We start from the raw sequence: 23,927 nt of genomic DNA, 5'->3' as shown, positions 1-23,927 counted from the left end.
AGAAATGTGGGCAGAGACCAAATGAGATAGTGTTGTTAGGAGGCTGGTATTACTCAGGAGATGGGTGGGCCTAGTCAATCGACTGGGGGATAGCTGGAAAGTGGAGAGAGCTGTGGTGAGGGAGATCCCAGGAGAAACGCAGGGGGGGGGGGTAGGGTAAAGAGGAGTAGAGATTCTCTGGACCACCTCTGTCGGGGCCCGAGCTCTCGCCTCATCGCGTCGTTTCTAAAGTTTATATCTGCGTGCACAACCAGTATATAAGAAGGGTTGCAACGCCAGGTTATTGTGTCATAAAGAGCCGCATTTTGAATGCGGCCCTTTCTGCAACACTGCCCCCCAGAGTCGCCTAATGAAGAGTGTGCGTGTGCACATCTGTTTGGCAAGTGCTGAAGTGGCCACACGGCTGTTTGGACCCGCCACACAGGCCAATTTGACACCTATTCCGAACTAAAATAATGTAGGCAATCAAAGCACCTCTATTCACAGCCCCCAGCTCCGCCCTACTTCTTTCCCTTGCTACTTCTTTCCCTTGCAACCCATAATTTGATATGCTGCACTGGCTGCGTCCAAAATAAGCATGGGAAGTCCCTTGAAGTCCCCTTGCTCTGACCCCACTTTCATCTGTGCTGGAATCAGAATAATAAACTAGTGGCAGAGTTAAGGACGGTGTATGTGTGGTGAAAGGAAGGTGAGTTGATGCTTTAGCAGTCCAATGTGAGGGTACCTGTGCTCTAGCATGGGTACAGGACACTTTTGATTAAAGCAATAGGCACAAAGGGGCTGATGGGCACTGGGCAGAAGTACTGTGCAGCTCCAGGTTATATGGGGTGGCAGAACAATTTAAAGAGGGGCGTTTAGGATGGCGGGGGAGCTGCTGACACCAAGTTCTGGAACACAAAGCTAATTTCCAAAAGTCGTCAATCCCTGCCATTGTACTAACTTCCATTTAAGTTGTTACATTATTTTTTTTGTTTTTTTTACCATAGGTTAAATGCATAGCGTTATAATTCTAGATGTGTCGGTTGTTTAAAGTCAACAACTATTCGTTTCTATGTACCCTGTTGTATATTGTTTCATATTATGTATACTGTAACCATGTATCCAAAAAATGCGCCCAGTTACCCCTGGGTTAGGTGCGCTATATAAGCAAATAAAACAAACAAACAAAAATATGTTCAATATTCTTTACAGGTATAATTTCTATGTGGGACTTGGCTCAAATCTCTTATTCTATTTTCACAAAACAGAGTTTAAAAGTGAAGAGTAAAACCAGGCGAAATTGCCTTTACGCTTGGGGTTCCCACTCCATTTTACTTAAAAAAAGTGAACGCCACAAATTACGCTTTGCGGGTGGCATTTACAAAGGCATCCTATGGAAATCGCCTGCAGCAGGTGCTAATTGGAGGCGGATGCTTGAGGAAACCATTCGTTTTGATCCTGCCTCTGGCTTAAAATGAATTGTACTTTGAAGATGGAAGAGGAAAGGACGGTGTAAAAGGTTAATTCTGCTCTGTGCCCCCAAAATCTCTGTGCCCCAATATGGGCTTTAGTATATCGAGACGTACCCTGCTTTTGTTTCTCACTCCTCCCATTACAAAATGACCCCCTTGGTCCTTCTCGATATTTTCTAGAGCAAAAAGCATGCTTTTGAACTTCTTTGAATACCCACAAAGCATTGCTCATTTGTTTCTGAACTGGAGGCGAAATTCCAGGGAGAGCTACTGGATGGCACTGTGGAATGTGTGGCTTAGCTGGAATCGGCTATTCTACTATCCCGTTTCAACTGGAAGGCTTTTTTCTTTTTTAAACTCACCATAACAGACAGTGTTTGCTAAACTCTATCAGAATTGTCCTTGGACATAATATGATGTCCTCAGACATAATATGATAGCTACATTGTTTGTATCCCACCCCCCCTCGTTTCTCTTCTTCCCCCTTCCTCTACAGCACTATCTGAAATGTCATCAGGCCTAGTACGATATTTGCTTGTTTTGTTCCTCTCCCTCCTTCTCCTCCCCCCTCACCCACTCCTCTTGTAATCCTCCGGCTCTATCAGAAATGTCGTCAGGCCTAGTACGTTAGACTCCTGTCTGTTCCCTTTCCCTCCCTTATCTGTGTCTTAGCTCTTGCACTATCTGAAATGTCGCCAGGCCTAGTACAATAGTACATTTCACATTCTTATTGTTCAAGGACTTGTAAGAATGTTCACTGTTTATATTTTTCCCGTGTTTCCTCCCTTGCCTTGAAGCACTTTGAAACCCATTGTGTATAGGTGCTATACAAATAAACTATCATATCAAACAAACCTCAGAAAGAGGAAAGGGTGAGTCAAGCTTACCGGACGTTGGTACTGTGATTTGCCATGTGAACATGGATCTCTGCAACAAGTGACAAATACACGTAGCTATCGCAGCACTCAAACTTTGTTAATCTGCTTTTCAACGTGTTATTGCATGTGAGCAGTTTATTTCCTCCAAAAAAAGAGAAGACGCTATCAAAGTTGTCCTTTAGTGAATGCACAAATTGTATGCACTATAGATAATGCATATGTAGGAGTAATTCTTCAGAACTTGGTCCTCAACACTGTGGCACATGGAAGTCATGGATTTCTCCATTACAAGTACAGGATTTTAACACCCCCACCCCGACCCCCCAATGCAAAGCAAAAACCGGACTGGAATAGTATTTAGTTAATGGATTGAGGGATTTGCCTGCTTTGTCTGGGTGGTTCTTGTACTAACAACCTCAAAGTGTGAGTGGCTTTGACTCTGCAGCCATACTAGTGTGAAGGACACTGGTAATGTGACTCTTCTAGTTTTGGAACCTCTAACTCGGAGATGTACCTACTTTGGTGGGTTCCGGCCCTGTGACGTTTATTGGTTTGTGGCCTCTAATTTGCTGACCCTCTTAGTCTTGAGGTGCCTTGACTATAGCATACTCCAAGCCTGGGGAGCATTGATTTCAAGACCAAATCCTTGTTTTAAAGTTGTAGCCACAGAGGTGTTGCTAGGGGTGGGGGGGTCTGAGAGGATATAGCCCTGGGTCTTTTGGTTGTAGCCCTGGATAGAAGCTGAGGGGCTACATCCAAAAGGCTAGCTATCCCCGAGTCTCGACAATCCCAACATTACCGTAGCCCCAGATCTTTTCCAGATCTAACAAAACCCCTGTGTAGGTACCCAGATCTTGCTAGTCTCGAAGACAGTCAGGGCCGGGACTAGCCATGGGTATTCTTTGCAGTTGCCCAGGGCATGGCCACAGGGCCCTAAAGGCAGCAGATACAGCCTGACACCTTGAACTGGCCTCAAGAATGTAGCCTGGTGTGGCTGCTTCCCAATGCAAGGCCCTTCTTCCTATCGCATTTAGTGCGAGGCGTTGGAGACAACCCCTCTCCACGCGCCCTCATCTACTCATGGACCCTGCAGGTCCCACTGGGGACTCACAAATATTTAAATGCCTAAAACTGTTTTGTTATGAGCAGAACATTACATTAGGAAGCTGGTGGGTCATTGGAGTAACCGTTTGCTTCAGACAAAACGAATAGGTTTTAAGGTTTGCATGATTATAATTGTTTGTGATGGTTGCAGTTTTCTTATGAAAGTCCACACAAAGCTCCAGTTGGCTATTCAAATATGTAGCTTCTTTCAAGACTCTTAAAATGTGTCACCACAAAAAAAGTTAAACATTGCCCGCTTTATTTTCATGTATGCTTTTTGATGCGCCAAAAACATGTCTGTTTTTTACGGTACTTTACATTTTCTTCACATCATACATGCAGCATAGCACGCCTGTGTCAAACAAGGACTACAACCAGGTAATCCTCGATATATGAGGTTCTGAAAAAGGTTTTCCTCATGGCATTGCTTCATATATAATATTGTTAATCGTGACCATTCATAGATTATAGATCACAAAGTGTCTCCTTTTGCCAACTTTTTAGTGTAACTTCTCAAGGTCCCCTTGACTATGAAAGACTTGCATCGCTCCCTGTGAGGTTGTTTTCTTTGATGTCGTTATATGTATGTGTGCAAATGAACAGGCCTTCATGTATTTGCCACACAGAGCCTCGCAAATCCTAGAACCAGCTCTGGGGAGGTGACGTGGCATTCGAGGGGACGTTAACTCTGACCTCAGCCTTCTACACTCTCCTGATTTTGTCACACCCTATTTAAAAGTGATAATGCCTTTAGGGCACAGTGTTCTTTTGAAGTTTTTTTTCCCCTTCATCCTTGAAGATGACTAGCTTGTGTTATTGGCTGAACATCACGTGACCCACAGATTCTGATTTGAAGGTGCCACGTGTTGGGTGAAAACATTTAGTACCTGGATGAAATGACAAATCCAGGACTGGGGCTGCTATATGCTCATGATGTGAGCAGCTTTGCCTTCTGCAGCACATTGCCTGATGGGCGACAGGGGAGCTGTTTTATTGTAATGGGCACATATTTTTCTAATGCACGTTAGTGGACGGATGCCCTTAATTTTGTTCTATTTCATTGTGGTTATATAATTTTAGCCACAGATTGCATTTGTAGCTTTGTGAACGTTTTTTATTAACCTCATTTTGTTCTTACAATTTATATTGGTCTGCATGGATGGGTGGATAGCACATGGACCAGCCTGTGCAGTTTGTGGGGAATTGGCTGCAGGTATGTTCCACTTTGCAGTCGTTAGTGTGCTGGACAGTCTCTGACCTATCTGGGTCAAATATTCTTTAAGCATGTCACTTTGTCCACACGAAGTGTGCTTTGCAGGTCAACACCCTAGTGATTGTTGAACCTTTTTAGAAGGAGCCTTTCTGGTCAACAAAGCTACATTTAATTGGTACTGGCTTTTGATTATTATAACTTTGTTATTAGTCTTGACATTGATTGGGTGAAACTAGAGTGATGACTCATTGGTGGTTATGTGCATGCCAGCAGCCTCTGCTTGTGCCTGCAGTGCACCAATAGTTAATGGGGCCTCCTTTTCTCGAGAGTAAACATTTTGACAGGTGGGCACGCCCCCTGCTTCCGGCCTTAGTCCGGCCTTCCTTATGATTGGATTTTAATATAAACTTAATATACATTTTACATAAAAATATCAACTTTTTTTGATGTAGCTTTGTTATAAAATGTATAATTTATATAAGTTTGATGTAAAGTGAATATAAAAATTATGTAAACTTTGAAGCAGCCGGCGATGGTCTTGCTTGGTCGACTATGGAGGGCGAAGTGACCTCTGAAGACAGGGACTGTGAACTTAAGGTTTTTCAGAGTGACGCGGCGATGACGCCAGAGTGGGTTTGGCCTTTAATGTTATAGGAAGCGGATATACATTTTTTAGATAGTATAGATGACATCATAATGTTATAATTTAATGACACAGCTAGAGAGTTAGCAAGTATAGATGGATATAGCTCTGATATGAAATGATTGAGCTACAAATAGGTCTGGGCTGGTTCTAAGGCTATGACTCGGTTGGGGCAGGGGTTTACAACCTGGATATATAGGCTTTTGCGGTAGGGATGGATCACACATGCGCTCTTTCAGCTTTCTATGGGCTATCAGGTGCGACATTTAGGAAACAGCATTATGAACAGTTACAACAAGGGGACCCTCGGGGAAGCCCTCAGGGTTCCGAGGATAGTTATACCTTTTATTGTCTTATAGTGAAAGATGAGTTGGAGGCTGCTCAGGACTTGATGGCGGATTGTGAGGCCGGTGAGCTTTGCGAGAACATGGCTATACTTTGTAATCTGTGTCTCACTGTCGACAGTTATGGGACAGTCTGTTGGAGATTGCATTCAAAACATTAAGGAGCATGTGCCCATAAAAGCTGCTAATCTGGAAATGGCTACCTGGGATGGTGACAACGTGGTTCTGGACCAGACGCTGGGCTTGGTGTCTGGGCGACCATTTGTGGCCGCGTGCTTTGAAGAAGGTGGATAAGAATCTGTGGCTATACAGGCACATGCGGCCATGGCGAGTAAACTAGTTTCACGGGGGCTGCGGGAAAAACGTGGGTTTAAGTGCCTCGACTATCAGACGGTTTGCTATGCGGTTGGTATATTTCAAAGCACACGTTTGTATTTTGTATGGTGTAAGAACTAACCATAGATACAACTGTGTCTTTTGTTTTTGTTTACAGTCTGTAACCGATAAAGTGGACCGTGGTGACGAAAACCAAACTGTAGCAGAGACTGTCACTAATTATTGTGTTTGCTGTTCAAACCAAATAGAAAATCTGGGGATTGCGATAATAGCCTGTGCAAGGCCTGTGTTTCGCTAATGGAGACCGATAGGGTTAAAGATGATACGCTCACATCTGCTGGGACCTGGATAGTTTGGCCATTCAATGTTTTACGGCCATAGTGGTGAAAACGTGTTTAATAAAACAACACTTTCACAAATGGTGCTCGGGGCACAAAATTGATTTTACCCCCAGCAGGATGCTCACAAATGTTTGGAAATATGTCACATGGTGAGTTCTAAACGCCTTGTAGAAGTGATACAGTTGCTAACACAGGGTTGGCATAGGGGCTGAACAATGTGTGTCAAACATTGTGGGCTATACAATCAGCGAATAAACCCCTTCTGAAAATTAAGGAGTTTAGATGGGGTTGTCCGATGTGTTGGAAGCATCGTTGGAAAAACAGTTTGCTAGTGGGGGGATATAAAGTATAGCAAAAACAGTATGGTAGACCAACGTGCCTGAGGCCCGGTAAACTGGCCTACTAGGATTGAAAGTGTAGATGTTTTCATATGACGCAGAGCTTGTGTTTTTTCAAAGCAGTCTTCTGAGTTAATGACTTAATTGCTGCTGTAAATTAATACAGTGTAATAATAATGTCTTAACAGGTCAGCCTCCACACACTTGATTGCATGTCCTTCAATGATGTTCTGTTAAAAATAAGCACTGCCAAATCCAACTGTTTTTGCTTGTGTATGTTTTAGACATTTGCCAGGCACTGCTATTATATGCCCAGGTAGTCGCACCATTTTGCAGCTGCTACCATCATTGGCCAGTTAATACCACTATGGCAGTGCCATGCCTACACAATAGCCCACACTGTTGGTATTGACTATGCTTGTTCTTCGTATTGTTGCATATTTATTTCAGTTGCTGCTTTTCTATGTAACAGTATTGTTTTTATGTATTAGCAGATTGTCTTCTCGTAGTATTTAATGGATTGTATTAAAGGTTTTATTAAACCAACCATTTGAAAAGTGACAGGTTTCTTGGCGCTGCATAAGGCACTTGTGTACATGCAGTCCCTAATGGGGGACTCAAAATGACCATACGCCTGCCTGAGATGCTTTAGAAACTCCAAGGCACTTTGACAGCATCCTGTGCTCTCTGGACTTTGTGTCCCCAGGATCTGTGGCCGCCCCTCTTTCAAAAGTTCCCCACATCAAGATCCTTGGTGTGTTTGAATGTGCAGAGTGCACTCTCCGAGACAGAGCTCCGTCGCCAACCGTCGGGACCGCAGAATAGAGCACTTCATGATCTGACTTCTGAGTCAGAGAGCTGTTACCAAAGTAAACACACGGAGTTCATAAAGACACGAAAGATTACAATTCAAGTGGCCAGCGAAGGGCCGGGGGAAAGCAAGTCCTATGGGTTACAACAGGTTTCAAAACACCGGTCGTAGTAGTTTCCTTCTTAGCATGCGGTTTTGTTCATAGACACGCACATTCTACACGCTGATCGGTTTCCGGTAGCTCCAAGGATGGCGCAGTTTTCTTCTGCCGCCCCTCCCCACCACCTGTGGAAGTCTTTACGTTCCTCATTGATCACGTGGTAGTGCCCAAAATGTCTTTGGGCGCTTATGGAAACGGTTGCTCTGCGGTGATGGATCTAATCTCATATAAAATGATAACCTAGCATTTAACACAACTTAACTTGCCTCACCTGTACAACGCACCGCCCCTAACTGTCCCCCTTCTTGCCACCCCATCCACTTTTTATGTGCGATAAAAACAACCATACCACTTCACCGTGCAACCCGATTTGACCGTGACATTGCCCCCCACTTCTCTTGGTACCGCTCCCCCTCCCCTTTTGGTGAATGTTCACCCCTTCCTAGCCTCAATTGTTGGAGAGTAGTGGGCCCGGACACTACCCGATATTCCTCCCTCAAGGAGGCAGAGGCAGGAACTCGCAGGCACTATATCTCGCCGAACTCGGTATAGCCCCACCACCTCACAGAAAAAACAAACGACATCCAGCATTAACTAGACCCTAATGAAGAAGTTTGCATTTTCCAATTAAAAAATGGATGTGTCTAGGCGTTGGGCAATGAAGTAGCAAAAGAATATAGCCCCATGCTATTCATGCAGGTAAATGACACACTGATGAAATTCTTAATTGACACTGGGGCAACCTTGAACGTGATTGGTAAAGAAGCCTACAGATTTTTACCGCAAACACCGAAACTACGACCTTCCACTGAGGATATACATCCATATGGCTCAAATAAGCCTGTGCTCAGCCAAGGAATGTTTTCGGTAATATGTGCGCACAACTTCTGGCAACTGAAATGAACAGCAGGTGCATTTTAAGTTTTTTTTTTTTAAACGGCGGTGGACATGGGATTAGAGCACATCCTAGATCATATGATGCCGCATAAATATATAGACCAAGAGAAAACATTCCCAACACTATTCCGGGGCCTGGGTAAACGAAATTACAAGGTGCCACTGCCTATAGACAAATCCATTAAACCGGTGGCCCAGCACTATCGGGGCATATCCATTAATATTCAGAAACTCGTCTAAGACGAGATATGCAGGTTAGACCAAAACATCATAGAACCTGTGACAGGGCACACACTGTTGATATCCCCTATAGTCCCAGTCCACCTACAATCAGGGGGGAGGTGGGGCATCCATACGTTTATGTGTGGACATGAGGAGGCCAAATGAAGCCATCCAACGTGAACGTCACCAGGCATCGAGAATTATGGACAAGAGCCACCTGCTAAACGGGTCTACCGTAGTCTCAAAGCTAGACCTTAATAAAGGTTATCATCAGTTGGTGCTTGCCACTGAATCTTGGTACATACCCACTTTTGTGACTCACATGGGCCTCTACAGATGTAAGTGCCTCTGTTTTGGCATTTCATCAGTTGCCGAAATATTTCAAGAGGAAATTCATCAAGCATGTGCCCAATTGCATCGACTACAGTGATGACATTTTAGCATTTGGAAAATTGATGCAAGAACGTGATGACTCACTACATCGGGTATGCTGGGCACAGGCTGCTAGACTGACACTAAACAAGGATAAGTGTGACTTCCGGAAAAAGTACTCCCATTTTCTCTGAACGAGGCATGCGACCAGACCTGGACAAAGTGGCAGCCCTCAATGAAGCTTCAAGCCCCAACAACCTTCCTGTTATTTGGAAAACTATGTCACGGTAAGCACCCCGCTAAAGGAGCTTACTAAGGATAGACAAGACTTCAGGTGTACGGCAGAATGCCAGACAGCGTTTGAAACCATCTGAGCAAACATTGCCTCAGCTGAAGACATGGAATATTTCAGTTCAGCGAGACAGGATTCACTGTGGATGCCAACCCCGTGGGGTTAGGACCCATTATGACCCAATATGAAACAAGACATCCTCACATGTGGTTTATTGCATCATATGCCAGCCGCAGCTTGTCATCCACTGAACAGGCATACTCTCAAGTAGAGAAGGAGAGCCTGGCGGTGGTGTGGGCCGGCAAACATTTCCACCTATTCCTCTATGGAAAGGCCTTCACCATTGTCACGGACCACCAGGCACTGTGGAGGATATATGGAAATCCGAAGGCGAGAATGCCTCCAAGAATTGCAAAATGGGGTTTGCGTCTCCAGGGATTGGAATTGGAAGCACATGGCAGAAATGTTTGGGGGAGAAGAGCCCAAAAGTTATTTTTCAAAAAATTACTTTCGGTCATTTCTCCCCTGAACATTTCAGTCTTTGCCCCATCCCCCACACCCCTACTTAACTTGCGGCGGCACACTTCTCTGTGTGCCACCGGCTCGCTGTGTTCCGTGATCAGGAACTGGCATGGAAGGGGCCTATCCCTTTTTTAAACATTTTTTTTTACAGGATGGGCTATGGGGGACACCCCCACAGCCCTTGCCACCGCATGAGGGATTTGGCTGAACTTTTCAACTGTTCGGAATATTCAAACGGCTGAAATTCGGCTAAATCTCCCATTCAGGATTATAAACTTAGTCTCTTTGGACGTTTCCGTCTCCAGGACAAAAACATTACGATTATACACAGACCTGGGAAAGATGAGAACCCGGCAGATTTGTCCCGCCATCCCATGGGTCAGGGAAGAGTGGAACATTCCATTGCTGAGGCATACTGTTAGGCAAGATTGTATGTAGTAACCCTGTGGGAGACTACACCAGCCTGGTCCTCTTGGCAATAGGTAACCCAACCTTTGGTATAAGTCTGTGCTACACAAATTGGTAGAGTGACTGAGCAGCCAGGCTTATCTTAAGAGGGGTCAATGTGAGCTGTAGGGTTGCAACATAGAGTTTCACAGTGACAAGTATCCAAATAGCACTTATACTGAGGGTTTCTTGATTAAATCATTATTTATTAATTTAACAGTCAGTTTTTAAATCAACCCTTTTTAGAAGGGAGCACTTGGCAACAATAAAAATACACTTTAAAATCCACTTCTTCAGTACAATAAAGTAAGTAAGTAGATACTCTTTTGGGATGGCACACAGATATTCCTACACCCTGAGGCGAATTCAATTGCTAGAACACTGTGGACATTAATATATCACTTTTCATACTTAAATGGTAATACGGAGTTTTGGCGAAAAGGTTAGGGAAGGAAACGATGGTTAACACGTTTCTCAAACAGGTAAACAATTTTGAACCCCCAATGTAATGTAGGTTAACCCTTTTCCCAGCTATACCAGTAAGGTATGTATGACATTTTGAGGGTTAGTTCAACACAGTCAGGTTAGAAGAGTCTTCAGGGAGCCAGGAAAGACAATGTTGCTTGAGCAAAGTCTAGGGGAGCTGAGGCACTTCTTGAAGGTAGGTAAAAGTCTTGCACAATGTTAGTTTTGTTGTAAAAGAAATCACTGTTGGGCCACAAGCTGGAAGGGTTGTGAAGGGCAAAGCTGCAAGCAACTCTGCAAGTCTCAAATGATATCAAGTAAGCTACACACACAAGAGGTAAGTAACCCTAAGTTCACAGTACCTTAGGTCTGAAGAAATGGTTCCAGCTGGCATATTTTCCTGTTGTAGTTACTGCAGAACTTGTTGTTCCTGGGCCTCAGTCATGGGGACAAGAGGGAGAACATCTGTGAACTCCTGCACTATGATTTGAAGGTCAGTGGTAGCAACGGGCGCAATTCAGATCAGCAGCACTTTGCCTTTTCAGCTTCTCGCTAATAGCACCAATGAGGTTCTTGGACACCTTGTGGACTTTTCCTTGCTTCTGTGGTCCAGCACTGAGCTGAGGTTTCTCAGGCTTGGTCAGGCCTGCTTCGAGGGAGTCCGGAGGATCTTCCTGGAGCTCAGGTCCGGCTTCAAAACGATAAACTCGATTCTGGTGTTCCTGTCCCCCTGGCACTCGGTTCCTGCAGCAGCAATGGAAGTACAGCCAACAGAGAGGGGGGGGGGGTTTCAGTCAAGTTTGTCTTGAGGTTGATTGGTCCAATCAAACCAAAGGGGAGAAGTCGTCCTTTCTGGGCTTCTCTAGTCGATGTCGAAATAGGAGCTTCAGCACTGCAGCAGGGCTTCACTGGGCAAACCAACGGTCCAGGAGTTGCAGCAAGCGTCTCGTCCAGTTTCTTTCTTCGTCCAGTGATCGACTTTCTTCCTTGTAAAAAACCTTGCCTTTTATGTGGTTTCTTGCATGGTCTGAAATTCTGTAACCCCTGCTTTTGACAGGGATACAGTCACCAGTGAGTATATCATGCAGGCCCCAAGGGGCTAAGCCTGGTGTTAGTGAAAACAAGGAGGCAAACTGAAGAAAATTGCACTCCTCGTTTTGTTGCAGTCAGATCAGAAGAAAGATTAACTCCTATTTTTCCATCTAAAGGTTGTCCCCTGAGAATGTCAGGGAGAGGCTCACTCTCCTCCTCCTCTTGTTCAGATGCTAAGAGCAAAGCTCCTAGATCTGGTCTAGAAACATAGGCCTTTAGGCGGTTAGTGTGAAAGACCCTAGGGGCCTCCATGGGATTGACCAAGTCCACTAAGTAATTGACCTCCCCAGGTTTGCCCACAACCTTGAAGGGTCCAATCCATGTAGGTACCATAACTAGAATAGGTTGGTTTGGAGTAGGCCTTCTGGTCATGCCAATGTTTGACCAGAGCATGACCTACTTTCAAGTTATCAGAAGCTTCTGTCATCATTTGTGCCATTTTCCTTCCGAGACCTAGCACATAGTCAGTGACTTTAACTGGCTTGAGGGAAGGAGCACTCTACAACCCTTCCTTGATTAGGGTCAATGGACCTCTAACCGGGTGACCATAGAACAGCTCAAAGGGGCTGAAACCAACCCCTTCCCGAGGGACTTCTCTATAAGCAAAGAGAAGGCATGGCAGTACAAGGCCCCTTTTTCTTCTAAGGGGTTCCTCTAAAGTGCCAATCATGCTCTTCATAGTTGTTAAACCTCTCCACCAATCCATTGGCTTGAGGATGGTAGGCTATTGGTACTATTTGTAGGTCACTCCACAGTTTTCCCACGTGGTCTGCTTGTAGTGGGACATACAATTGGTCCCCCTGTCTGAGATGACTTCCTTAGGAAAACCAACCCTGGTACAAATACCAAGGAGGGCCTTAGCCACTGCTTGAGCAGTAGTGCTCATGGGTATAGCCTCAGGATACCTGGTAGAATAGTCTACAACAACCAATATAAATCAGTTGCCTGAAGATGTGGGAGGGTCAAGAGGACCAACAATGTCAATCGCTACCTTCTCAAAAGGAACTCCCACCACTGGGATAGGCATCAAGGGTGCCCCATTCTTGGCTCCCTTCTTTTGGCTCCCTACTTACCAGAAGTCTGACAAGTGTGACATCAGACCCCATCTGGTGGTATGTAAAAATACAGAGATATCCTTTCTTTGGTCTTCTTGAAGCTCAAGTGACCAGCCAAAGGGATCTCCTGGGCTAACTGTAGAAACTGGTGTCTCACCAGCTGAGGCACTACAAGTCTTCTGTAGTCCCCTGGGGTAGACTCAATAGGCTCACTGTAAAGGGGGCTGTCCTCCCAGTATAGCCGGTGTTTCCCTGGCTCTTGCCCTTCTAGCTGGGAAGCTGCCTGTTGTGGAAGTCCTTCAAGAGTACGACACTCTTTGACCTCTGCTGAAGTCTGCCCTAGAGGGTCCACCTTCTGCAAGCAAAGTCTGCAGCTCAGGATGGTCTTTAGGATCCAGGTCTCCATTATAGAGAAGGGCTTCTTCCAGCTCTGGTTCACCTGTAGCTGATTAACCACTTTCTGGTTGATTCTCCCACTCAGCCACAGCTGGTTGAGACGGCCGAGGTGTGACCCTGGACTGTCCTCTCCGGGATGTCAATGTCCTTTGAACAGGGTTGACACATTTCTTCTTTCCTGAGGCCTTTGGGTTTCCCCTTTGTTTTTCTTTGGCTTGAAAGTAGAAGTGTCCTTCCTGTGGACTGGGAGTTATAGGTACTTCTGTAATTTCCCACAGAGTCATCTAAAGTTGCCTCTCTGGCCAATCTTGTTTGCTCCTGCTTCCTTTTACTGGGAGGCCTGGGGGTGCTTGATACAACTACTAGAGATTTTAAGTCATTCCCCAACAGGACTCTCCCAGGCACTTCACTTTGTACACTGACAGGTATTTTTACAGTCCTATTATTGCACTGGATGAGAGCCGGTACTATTGGAACCATCTGGAGTGGGCCTCCCACAAGTTTAGTTGGACCAGGTTGGTGGGTTTGTTGTGGAAACAACCAAATTGGGGACAATGGAGTGGACTGTTGCCACGGGAGAGCGCTACGCCCAGTAGAACGACTCACTAAGAGGGGAAGTTGTGACCGCTGGAAGTTGTTTGATTCAGATGGTAGTTTGATTGCGATCAACTGTTTGTTTATTGTTCAAATAGTGGTTGCATTGAGACTAGCGCTGACCGGCTTGCACCAAAGTCATAAACCTATTGGTCATGAAAATGTCAACATTTTTTCTTATAAAGCACAGGTGACGGGATGAGAATAAAATTGCTTACGTGGAATGTAAGGGGACTAAATAATCAGATGAAAGTTTAAAACATTGGTTATTATATTGCTAGACATGGCCCCCAGGTCCTGATGCTGCAAGAAACACACACAATGGGAAAAGGCAACAGGTATATAATGCCCAAATGGGGGGAATCTACGGTTCCACACTGACTACTCCACTCAGGCCAGAGGGGGTTATCACTCTTATACATCCAAGCTTAGGAATTGGCCTAGAGGGCCATAAGGTGGATCAACGGGGCAGGTACGTTGTTGTGTGGGGCAGGGTCGCAGGCCAACAATTACTTTTGGTTAATACATACAGGCCCAATATAGACTACCCTACTTTCTTTATAAATATATACCAGATGATGCTTCCTATGGCATGTCCAATGTGATCTGGGGTGGGGATTTCAATGTGGCGTTGAACCCCCGCACTGGACAGGTCTTCGAAAATTACTAGAGCTCCGTGTAGGACAGCCCTCACCCTGAGTAACATTATCTCACAATTATCGCTGGTTGATGTCTGGCATGAAATGCACCCTGGGAACAGGAGATACACATACTATTCTTCGGTTCATGACTCCGAATCCAGAATTGACTATTGGTTTGTTGCATCGGGCATGTCTACTACACTGCAGAACTGTGAAATCTTGCCCCGCACGTTCTCAGATCATTCCCCAGTGATGTTAGAGTTAAAGATCCGAAATATTCCCTGTCCCGCGAGAGGATGGAGAATGCCAAGTGGGATGTTGGGGGACTCCGGGGTGGTGGAGACACTGCATGTCGATATAGCTGAATTTTTCGCCAATAATGTGGGAAAGGTGGATAGATACTCCACTGTTGGGAATCCTTCAAGGTGTGGATTAGGGGAGTTTTGCTGTCTAAGCCTGTAGGTATGCTGAAGAGCGTATGTGCTGAATTAACGGACATTGAAAACAAACTAGATAAATTAGAGGAAAACTACACTCGTACACAGAACAGGGAATTATTAGCGGACATACACATGCACCTACAGGAATTTGATAAACTTGCTGCTAGAGAAATACGTTAGTGGCAGCCCCTATGCGTGCACGCAGATACGGGGAGGGTAACAAAGCTGGCAGAACACTATCTAACCTGCTCAAACATGACAAACAACCTAACCAAATCACTAGCACACATACGCCACAGGGGGAGGTACTCTTGAGGGAGGAGGAGATAAATATGGAATTTGTCAAGTTCTATAAAAAATTATATTCCAACCATGATAAGAAATCACTTGCTGACATTAAAACTTACCTCGCGACTCTCGCCCTTCCAAAGCTTCCAGAGGAGGATCGCTTAGCAATGGATCAGCCAGTATCCGCTGAGGAAATTGCAGAAGCAATCAAAACATTGTCATTGGGCAAGGCACCGGGGTCAGACGGGATAGGGGCCACATTTTATAAAAAGTTCAGAGAAGAGCTTGTTCCGATACTTATGCTGGTATGGGAGGAATCTCTCGAATACAGCATACTACACCCATCGATGAGAGAGGCGGTGATAACGGTGCTCCCCCAAACCATGGCGGCCACCACAGGATGTATCCTCCTACTGGCCCCTGTCACTCGTAAACACCAACGCTAAAATATTTGCATAGGTGATGGCCAATAGACTTTTGCCGGCGGTTCCTGTGCTTGTTCATCCTGATGAAAATAGGTTTATTCCTACGAGGTCCACAGCCCTGAACCTCCGAAGGCTTTTCGGCATAATGGCACAAATAGACCCGAAAAGAAGTGCAGCGGCCATATCCCTGGATGCCGAAAAAGCCTTCGATTCGGTTTCATGGGTCTACCTCCTGCCGGTATTGGAGGCATTCCGGATGGGTCCCAACTTTATTAGATATGTCAAACTGTTATACACTGAACCGGTTGCTCGGGTGTTAACCAATAGATCCATCTCAGAACTGTTTTTGCTGGGCAGGGGCACCAGACAGGGGTGTCCATTCTCGCCCCTGCTATTTGCGCTAACTATAGAGCCGATGGCGACTGCGATGAGACTGAGACATGCCGACAAAGGGATAAACATGAAAGGGTCCACTCGGCTGATCTCACTATATGCCGATGATACGATATTATACATCCGCGAACCCGAGACAAACATAGCACCAATAATGGCAGAAAGACAAGAATTTGCGAGGTATTCAGGGTACACGGTAAACAGGGGCAAGTCCGAAATACTCCCGCTCACACCAGCCACCAGATGCCCCGACATACTAAATGGACTCAAGTGGCCGGAGCACCATATTAGATACTTGGGGATCCTTGTGAGATAGGCTTACATAATATACAGACAATTATGAGACCATGCTGCAGACTATCAATACAAAACTTCAGATATGGGTCCGCCTTCCGATATCGTTATACGGCAGGGTCGCTGCCATTAAAATGATAATTCTGCCCAAACTGCTCTACCTTTTTGTCAAACTGGACGGGACTTTTTTCACCAAACTCCGATCCATGGTGGTGATATTCCTCTGGAATGGGAAAACAGCTAGGATAAACTGGGACAAGATGACGGAATCCTACTCCACTGGTGGTATAGCAGCCCCCGACTTTGAACTCTACTATTATGTTGCTCAAGCACATTTTGCAAAATATTGGTATAATACTACACACAAGACACTCCACACATGGATGGAAGAATACACCACACATCCCACGAATATACAATCAGTTATTTTTGACACACAATACAGGGACACGTGTGAATACAACCCGGTTAGCTGTACGGTCAGGGCATGGGAAACTGTATACAAAAGATTGGAGTTGGAGACGCCCTACAACCTAGAAATACCTTTATGGAATTTCCTGGGTATACCCCTCACACATGACAGCACTATACAGGAGTCCTGGGACCCTAATAAAGAAATTAAAAGAGGGGATATGTTCATTAATGCCAAGTTTGCGACCCTGGGGGGACTGCTGAAAGCACTGGGAGGTGCACCACTTGGGACACTCCAATATTACCGTATGAAGTCGGCATTTCAGAAAAAATGGCCGCTAGTCCCAGATGAACCTCAGTCACACCCATGTGTGCAGTTGGTAACTGCTACATAAGGCTTAGGTATTTCCAGACTGTATTCAGCAGTGCAGGCCCAAACCCCTACAGCTAATCAAATTAAAGAGAAATGGGAGAGGGACTTGCAGATGCCCATTGAGGAAGAGAAGTGGACTAGATACTGCTCACTCACTAAGAAGGTCTCTCTAAATTCTGGGCTGCGGCTAATCCAATACTAAATGGGCTACATTACACACCGACCAAAATAGCAAAATTTTCTCCGGAGGTCTCTGATGCATGCCCCAAGTGTAATATGCCACAGGCAGGAGACTTGCATATGTACTGGGAATGTCGGGTGGTGGCAGGCTTCTGGAAATATGTGGCTGTGATGCTGGAGGAAATAACACAGGTGCCCCCAGACTTAAACCCCCAAAATACCTATTTGGGGACATAGGCAAACGCTTCGAGAAAATTAGAAGATTGTTTAATATTGCATGTGCGGTGGCCAAAAAATGTATCCTACAAAAATGGAAAAGTACGGGCCCACCCAGTATGAACCAATTTCTTCGTGAACTAACACATGTGAATGAAACGGAAGAACAATATGTCCTGACCCGACCTCCGACCTGTAGGCCCAAAGACATATGGGGCCCATTTAGAGTCTATTTGTGTAACATGATCTCCGATGATGAATCTTTGTAATTCTCTATGAATATATTGACCGCAAATTGTATATTTCTTGATTGTATGAGGTTCAATGTTAAAAGGTGCTGTGTATATCTTTGTGACCACTAATAAACAGAGCTTTAAAAAATATATTATCAAATAGAAAATGTGTTATACTCATTCTAAGACACAGATAAAATATCTATATAAAATACTCTAGACTAGGTCCTGGAATATCAATCCTTACCATTCATTTAGGGATTCAAGAAACTGTATAATTGCAATTTTAACTGCCATCCTTCTTGTAGTAAAAAGGCAGAACCATAATTGATTTGTTTGTTTTATTATGAAGTTTTTTTTTTTTAGGAAGCTTTTGGATATTGTAAAAGTTATATGTATTTGAAAACTTGATTTTTCCTTTTCCTTTTATACTTACATAATTGTATAAATTGCATATTTTAAATTTTCCTTTTTCTGATTATGTATAAGTAATATGTGTAAAGTTTGAAAATCTATATCACATTAAAGCATTATTATTATTATAATTGATTTGTTGACCATATTTCTTGTTCATCAAACAATCGTTTAACATATTTGCATTGTGTATCTATTAATCCTGTACAACTAACCAGCAGATGCTTCAATGTCTCTCTTTGTGTATCATCAAAACAAAATTGACATACATTTTGTTTCTTTTCAATTACATTTCGCCTTGCTAAAATATCTTTAGTTGGCCATAAATTCAGCCTAAACCGCATGTGTTGATTTCTAAAGGTTGAAGATGGATATTTCTTCAGATATTCTGCCATTACTCTATATTCCTAATGCCCAAATAGCTCTCCATCAAGGTCCATAAAAGTTTGGCTCTTATTCACAGTACAGATCCAGTCATGTTGGTATATCTTCATTTGAGCTTGAGTAGGATTTTGAATTAAAAGATCTATTGTGACATCAGCATCTACTAAAGGGTGCAAGATAAAATTCCTCAATTTTTGGGGGAAATCATGCTCTGAATTTAAAAGCTAAATTGATAAAATATATGAAATATTATGATCAGTATTACACAGCAAGCATTTTGTAAAACAAGAGCATAACTTCCAAATATATGTAGCAAAAAGTGAGAGAGCACCAAGTTCAAAACAAATTATGGTTATTGAAGTAAATTTTGGTAAATTAAATACTTTTTTCCAAAATGTGCCTTCGATCTTGTCCCAAAACTTTGAAGACAAATGTCTATTGTTTCGGCTCCATATAGAATAATTGGCACTGCTTTCTGATTATAATATGTTAATATAGGATTACAAGTAAATTTTCCAAATTTGTAGAACAGTATTTTGGCTCGAGAAGTTACTGTAGAAAGTTTTGACTCTAGACTAATCAGGTATAGTTTATCATTAGGATAGTTCTTAATATTAACTCCCAAATATTTATATTGTTGAGTAATTGAGAGTTGATTCTGTTGTAGAGGCCACACAAATGGTTTTCTTTTTTTACTCTTGAGTTTGAGCATATCATAATTTGAGTATTTTCTAGATTTATGCACATGTAATTTGATACTGTAAATTGATTCAGTCCATCCAACAATCTTTGCAGGCCAAGTTCTGTTTCAGATAATAGGACAAGATTGTCGGCATATAATAAATACAGAATTCTATATACTCCCACTTTTGGTGCATCTGATACAATAGGTAGAAATATATCCTTCATACACAATATAAATAGATTAAATAGAAAGGCTGCTAAAATGCATCCCTACTTAAGACCACACTGTGTAGGAAAGATAGTTGTTAAAAGACCATCTAGGGTCATTCTCACTTGCATTGAAGTGTTTGAATGCAATAGATGAATTAAAATAAGTAGGGATAATGGACAATAATATGACACACATAAAGTATTGAAGTTACTCAAGTCAAAGGGCATTCCGATAAGTGAAATGAAGGTCTGAGCCCGAACACGGGGCAGGGGAGTGGGAGGGGGTCTTCGCTGTCTTTGAAAGCAAAGGGAGTCCGAGCCAGCTGAGGGAGTACCCGGGGTGGATGATCCACCCGATAAGTGCTACAAGCGAAAGGAAGAGAACTAGATCTTACGATTTTCTTCGACCATTTTTGCTGCTAAGAGAAGCCAGAGTGTGCTATAGAGCCCGAGTGCTCTACCTTACACTGTGCTGAAAACATGGGGAAGGGAACTTTATTGTTCTACCATTCTGACATTTTATTTTGAACACGGATCCTTTTTGCATTTCACATCCCTTTTCACATTTTGTTGTATTAGAGTAAGGGCTCGTAATAGGTTTTTGTTAGCATAGGCCGTTTTTGTTTTGACAGACACCACTAGGACTGCGTTATTATTATTTGATGGTCGTAGCTTGCTCCCTTCTTTAGACTTAGGATTAAATGGACATTTTTCAAACCCTTTTTAAATCAATAAAAACCCTTGAACTATGATCACTTGTGTCTGTCGTTTTACTGTTGATAACATGGGTTTCTTACTGCTCCTTCTGGTGCGCCATCTGGCACAAAGCTACATTTAATTGCCAATTAGGAACAAGAAAACAATGCATTCTCTATCTCTAACCTAATGTGCACTTGGTTCTGCAGACATGGGTGCAGAGGATACTTTCGAGGTCACTATAACTTAAACATCCCAGCTCGATCCCAGGCGCATCGTCGCCCTTCCAAATCTTCCCACCCTGGTTTTTAGGCTTGTTGCCTTCCCCCTCCCAGGACCTCGTAGCACAAATCGCATAACTTAGTGGTATCGCATAACTTAGTGGTGGGGGCAGCTGTTCCTGCTTCTTGATCTTTTCTGATCGACTTGGTGATCTAACAGTTTTATGGTTCGTGGTCAGGAACTGGCTGATATCCTGTAATGCTGGGGTCTTGGGGCAGAGGCATCGGAGCACTATATTTTAACACTGGGACTGAGAAAAGTCGGAGGCTTGTGTCCTCCTTCTCATGGGATAACCTTTAACAGGGAGGTCTCAGCCCCCTCATGGCCTTGTAGGGCACATTCAACCTGGGATAGTAAAGCTGGCAGTATGAGACAATGGAAGGTTTGTGAATCTCTGCGGCTCTGGCCTTTCTCACCGCTGCCCACATTACAACCTATTCCTGCATGCACATGCTTATTTCCAGGTTCGTGGCCTGGGCCTACTGCCCTGGCTGCAGCGCTAGACTTTGATTTCAATATGGCTATTAATTGTAAAATGGTGTTTCACTCTCAATACACCCGTACCCACACATGAACTAACTCGCCCATGATGCAGCTTTTAGCGACACCCCTCTCCTCCTATAGTCTCCCCAAGAGTCTAAAACCCACTTTGAGGGCACTGCCTCACCCTGAACCTCTTGGGGGCCTCGGACAATCGCCCCTGCTTCCTAACATTTACTTTGAACGAAACGAGGACGCACTAAGTGAGGGAATGAGCGCATGGTCCCAGTCCATAACAGCAGACCGTCCAATACCATTAACAGGAGTAAAGAAATATCTGTGGGAAAAAATGATACACCAAAGTTAATTCAAGGGTAATCCAGATGCAATCCGTTGGAAGCGTAGGTATGGTCTATAGAACAAATATTGTACTTGTGGTATCCAGTGGGTAATCCAGAGTCAGGCTGCAGTTCGGTAACTGGAAAATCCAAACAAGATGAAGGAACAATTAAGTAGAAAGTAATTCAATAAGAAGCACAGAGGACGCTCTGCAACCTCTATTTGTTTGTTTTCCTGTGAAGTTTTTTCCATGGAGACACGTAACCTGCTGGGAAGCAACGCAAGGGATGCACAGAATGAGGCACAAGCGCTCTGTGTTTGTTTTTATCTCTATGGCAACTTCCAACAAAGAAAAGCGCTGTCTTGTATGCGTCGTGAAAGGTAATGCTTTCCTGCTCCTGACAGTATTTCCCCCACCCCCAAAGGACACCCCCGCCCCATGGATGCATGAAAACGGGGCAACCGGCACTGGCATGAATTTTCTCGAGAAACTCCCAAATTCTATCCTCTGGTCCATATCCATTCCAGTCAATGTAATATTAAAGCTTTCCTTTACGTTTTTTACAGTCCAAAATAGCCTCTGGACTTCATATTCCTCATTATACCTGATGCTTGCATGGGGGCAGGACGTGATGGCAGTCTAGTCGTTGGCTGACAAGAGACATGAAAGATAGGGTGTATGTGCACATTCTGAGGAAGAGCTAGTTGCATGGCTACAGGATTGATTATCCGGGTAATGGCATATGTAATGAGGCTGTAATTTACGTTACTAGGCATCCTTAAATTCGGTCAGTTTACGGATGGTATGAATTAGAATATCGGTCTTCAATACCAAAAGAGACAGTCAAAGCAGTCCAAAAATAAGACGTGAATTGGGAACCCCTGTCGGTTACTACGATAGTAGGAAGCCCAAAGAAACAGAAAACTTGCTTCAGAAACCGCTCTGCTTGTACGGGTGCCGACGGGAGCCCTTTACAAGGAAACAAGAGCTATCTTGGTAAATTAATCAACCACAATCCAGATGGTGGTGTGCCCTTGAACTGGAGGAAATTCCACTATGAAGTCAATCCTATACCATGATTTAGGTGGAACCGGAAGTGGTTGTAACAAACTAATGGGCTTACTCGGGGGGGATGATTGCATTGGACACAAACATAACATGTAGATACGTAGTCAGTGACATCCCATGATATGGACGGCTACCAGAACTACCTTTGTAGGAGCTCTTAACGTCTTTCTCCTTCCTGGATGGACTGCAAGGAATGATTCATGGCACCATTGGAGGGCGCTTAAATGGGAGCTCTCAGTTTCTATCTTGAATGTATGGCAACCCCCAGATAACATCAGCATTGCACATCTCCACCTCTTCCGGATGTTGGCAAACCCATTGCTGTATTTCGCCTTCCAACTGTGACTGCATTGTACACCCACACACAACCTGATTGGGGGTCAAGAGGTATTTCTCTCCAGGTTCTCTGGTAAGCACTTCCCTCATGCATGACAGGGCATCAGCTTTCCCATGTTGTGCGGCGGGCTGATGGGTAATAAGAAAGTCAAACAGGGAAAAGAAAGTGTGCCAGCGGGATTGTCTAGAAGTCACACGTATCAGTCATTTAATGCTTGAAGATTACGGTGATCAGTATACACCGTGATTGGATGATGAGCTTCCAACAAATGATGTTGCCATTCTTTGAATGCTTCTTTGATGGACAGCAATTCGCGTTCCGTAACCATGTAGTTCTGTTCAGGAAGCATTCGTTTTCATGAATAATGTAATTTGCCAGTACCAGGGCAGTTTTCTTTTTTAGTACAGCTCCTATATTTTCCAGAGGCATCAGATTCCACTATAAATGGTTTATCAGGATCGGAATGTTGTAATACCGGGGCAGTAGTGAAAGCACGTTTGAGAGTATAGAATGCTTTTTGCACATTCGGAAACCATAAGAACGGTACCTTAGGACTAGTGAGATTAGTAAGGGGAACCACAATAGAGGAAAATGAATGTATGAACCTCCTAAAGAAGTTAGCGAAACCAAGGAGTGATTGTAGGGCTTTCAAAGAGGAAGGTATAGGCCATTCCAGGATTGTTTTCACCTTGCCGGTACTCATTCGAACACTGGTACTAGTTGAATCGTAACCCAAGAATTCCACTTGTGGTGTGTTAAATACACACTTATCTGCCTTTGCATACATGTTTTCCTTTAACCGCTGAAGAACAGAGTGTAAGAACGTACGTGTTGTACATGATGTTCATAGTAATCTGAATAGATCAGTATGTCATCCAGATAGATAACTACAAAACAATCTAGCATATCTTGAAAGACATAATTCATGAAGTTTTGGAAGGTGGCTGGGGCATTGCAAAGCCCAAAAGACATTACCAAATATTCATTAACCCCGTAATGTCTTTTGAAATCTGTTTTCCATTTGTCCCCCTCACAAATTCTAACTAGATTGTAAGCCCCCCTTAATCTAGTTTTGTTAAACTGAGGAGCCCAACTGATCTAGCAATACTGAAATAAGTGGTAATGGGTATTGGTTCTTTTTGTTATGGCATTCAAGGCTCTATAA

At 43.9% G+C, this 23,927-nt stretch overlaps 1 protein-coding gene across 3 annotated transcripts in view; it reads left to right on the top strand.

Annotated features, from left to right (window-relative positions):
- The window catches only part of LOC138580732 (lateral signaling target protein 2 homolog), a 407,454-nt gene that overhangs the window by 1,067 nt on the left and 382,460 nt on the right, over positions 1–23,927 (top strand). The window lies entirely within an intron of this gene.

This window comes from Ambystoma mexicanum, chromosome 3p, assembly GCF_040938575.1.
Source record: "Ambystoma mexicanum isolate Mex_15411 chromosome 3p, UKY_AmexF1_1, whole genome shotgun sequence".
Classification (NCBI taxonomy): domain Eukaryota; kingdom Metazoa; phylum Chordata; class Amphibia; order Caudata; family Ambystomatidae; genus Ambystoma; species Ambystoma mexicanum.
Note: the sequence above shows the minus strand (reverse complement) of the source record. Positions and strands in the feature narration are given on the sequence as shown.